This window comes from Arachis duranensis, chromosome 7 (genome assembly GCF_000817695.3).
Source record: "Arachis duranensis cultivar V14167 chromosome 7, aradu.V14167.gnm2.J7QH, whole genome shotgun sequence".
Lineage (NCBI taxonomy): Eukaryota > Viridiplantae > Streptophyta > Magnoliopsida > Fabales > Fabaceae > Arachis > Arachis duranensis.
In genome coordinates, this window is record NC_029778.3 from 50,387,292 (window position 1) to 50,390,617 (window position 3,326).

The window sequence follows — 3,326 nt, forward strand, 5'->3', positions numbered from 1 at the left end:
GCATAGAACTCTTGAACCATTAAGATTCCGACTTGTTGAATGGGGTTGGTAAGAACTTCGCAACCTCTTCTTCGGATCTCATGTCGGATCTTCGGATATTCACTCTTTTTTAGTTTGAAAGGGACCTCAGGGATCACCTTCTTCATGGCCACAACTTCATGGAAGTGGTCTTGATGCACCCTTGAGATGAATCTCTCCATCTCCCATGACTCGGAGGTGGAAGCTTTTGCCTTCCCTTTCCTCTTTCTAGAGGTTTCTTCGGCCTTAGATGCCATAAATGGTTATGGAAAAACAAAAAGCAATGCTTTTACCACACCAAACTTAGAAGGTTTGCTCGTCCTCGAGCAAAAGAAGAAAGAAGAGAGTAGAAGAAGAAGAAATAGAGGAGATGAATGTGGCTTTGTTTTTCGGCCAAGGGGGAGAAGTAGTGTGTAGGTTGTGTGAAAATGAAGGAGTGAAGATGGGTTTATATAGCGGTGGAGAGAGGGGTAGGGTTCGGCCATTATGGGTGGATTTGGGACGGAAGGTGGGTTGAATTTGAATGGTGAGGTAGGTGAGGTTTTATGAAGGATGGATGTGAGTGGTGAAGAGAATGGTGGGATTTGATAGGTGAGGGGTTTTTAGGGAAAAGGTATTGAGTTGATTGGTGAGTAGGTAAAGAAGAGAGAGAGTGGTGGGGTAGGTGGGGATCCTGTGGGGTCCACAAATCCTGAGGTGTCAAAGATAGGTCATCCCTGCACCAAGTGGCGTGCAAAAACGCCTTTTCTGCCAATCCTGGCGTTAAACGCTGGGCTGCTGCCCCTTTTTGGCATTTAACGCCAGCTTCCTGCCCATTCCTGGCGTTAAACGCCAGTCTGGTGCCCCTTTCTGGCGTTAAACGCCCAGAATGGTGCCAGACTGCGCATTAAACGCCCATTTGCTGCCCTTACTGGCGTTTAAACGCCAGCAAGTTTTTCCTCCAGGGTGTGCTATTTTCATTCTGTTTTTCATTCTATTTTTGCTTTTTCAATTGATTTTGTGACTTCACATGATCATCAACCTACAGAAAACATAAAATAACAAAAGGAAAATAGATAAATATAACATTGGGTTGCCTCCCAACAAGCGCTTCTTTAATGTCAGTAGCTTGACAGTGGGTTCTCATGGAGCCTCACAGATGTTCAGAGCAATGTTGGAACCTTCCAACACCAAACTTAGAGTTTGAATGTGGGGGTTCAACACCAAACTTAGAATTTGGTTGTGGCCTCCCAACACCAAACTTAGAGTTTGACTGTGGGGGCTCTGTTTTACTCTGTTTTGAGAGAAGCTCTTCTTGCTTCCTCTCCATGGTTACAGAGGGATATCCTTGAGCCTTAAACACAAGGGATTCTTCATTCACTTGAATGATCAATTCTCCTCTGTCAACATTAATCACAACTTTTGCTGTGGCTAGGAAGGGTCTGCCAAGGATGATGGATTCATCCATGCACTTCCCAGTCTCTAGGACTATGAATCAGCAGGGATGTAATGGTCTTCAATCTTTACCAGAACATCTTCTACAAGTCCATAAGCCTATTTTCTTGAATTGTCTGCCATCTCTAGTGAGATTCTTGCAGCTTGCACCTCAAAGATCCCTAGCTTCTCCATTACAGATAGAGGCATGAGGTTTATGCTTGACCCTAGGTCACACAGGGCCTTCTCAAAGGTAATGGTGCCTATGGTACAAGGTATTGAGAACTACCCAGGATCCTACCTCTTTTGAGGTAATCTCTGCCTAGTCAAGTCATCAAGTTCTTTGGTGAGCAAAGGGGGTTCATCCTCCCAAGTCTCATTACCAAATAACTTGTCATTTAGCTTCATGATTGCTCCAAGGTACTCAGAAACTTGCTCTTCAGTGACATCTTCGTCCTTTTCAGAGGAAGAATACTCATCAGAGCTCATGAATGGCAGAAGTAAATCCAATGGAATCTCTATGGTCTCAATGTGATCCTCAGATTCCCATGGTTCCTCATTAGAAAACTCATTGGAGGCCAGTGGACGTCCATTGAAGTCTTCCTCAGTGGCGATCACTGCCTCTTCCTCCTCTTCAAATTCGGCCATGTTGATGGCCTTGCACTCTCCTTTTGGATTCTCTTCTGTATTGCTTGGAAGAGTACTAGGAGGGAGTTCAGTAACTTTCTTACTCAGCTGACCCACTTGTACCTCCAAATTCCTAATGGAGGACCTTGTTTCAGTCATGAAACTTTGAGTGGTTTTGATTAGATCAGAGACCATGGTTGCTAAGTCAGAGTGGCTCTGCTTAGAATTCTCTGTCTGTTGCTGAGAAGATGATGGAAAAGGCTTGCCATTGCCAAACCTGTTTCTTCCACCATTATTGTTGTTGAAACCTTGTTGAGGTCTCTGTTGATCCTTCCATGAGAGATTTGGATGATTTCTCCATGAAGGATTATAGGTGTTTCCATAGGGTTCTCCCATGTAATTCACCTCTTCCATTGAAGGGTTCTCAGGATCATAAGCTTCTTCTTTAGATGAAGCGTCCTTAGTACTGCCTGGTGCAGCTTGCATTCCAGACAGACCTTGAGAAATCATATTGACTTGCTGAGTCAATATTTTATTCTGAGCCAATATGGCATTCAGAGTATCAATCTCAAGAACTCTTTTCTTCTGATTTGTCCCATTGTTCACAGGATTCCTTTCAGAAGTGTACATGAATTGGTTATTTGCAACCATTTCAATGAGTTCTTAAGCTTCTGCAGGTGTCTTCTTCAGATGAAGAGATCCTCCAGCAGAGCTGTCCAATGACATCTTGGACAGTTTAGACAAACCATCATAGAAGATACCTATGATGCTCCATTCAGAAAGCATGTCAGAAGGACACTTTCTAATCAATTGTTTGTATCTTTCCCAAGCTTCATAGAGGGATTCACCTTCCTTCTGTCTGAAGGTTTGGACTTCCACTCTAAGCTTACTCAATTTTTGAGGTGGAAAGAACTTTGCCAAGAAGGCATTGACTAGCTTTTACCAATAGTTCAGGCTTTCCTTTAGGTTGTGAGTCCAACCATATCCTAGCTCTGTCTCTTACAGCAAAAGGGAATACCATAAGTCTGTAGACTTCAGGGTCAACCCCATTGGTCTTGACAGTGTCACAGATTTGCAAGAATTGAGCTAAAAATTGATGAGGATCTTCCAATGGAAGTCCATGGAACTTGCAATTCTGTTGCATTATAGAAACTAATTGAGGCTTAAGCTCAAAGTTGTTTGCTCCAATGGCAGGGATAGAGATGCTTCTCCTATAGAAGTCGGGAGTAGGTGCAGTAAAGTCACCCAGCACCTTCCTTGCATTGTTT

The 3,326-nt window shown here is 43.5% G+C and overlaps 1 non-coding gene across 1 annotated transcript; it reads left to right on the top strand.

The window, feature by feature from the left end:
* The first annotated feature begins 2,838 nt into the window (after positions 1-2,838).
* LOC127740947 (small nucleolar RNA R71) lies at positions 2,839-2,946 on the top strand. Its single transcript, XR_008001803.1, has one exon. It is a non-coding gene; the product is annotated as a small nucleolar RNA R71 (small nucleolar RNA).
* Positions 2,947-3,326: the final 380 nt, after the last annotated feature.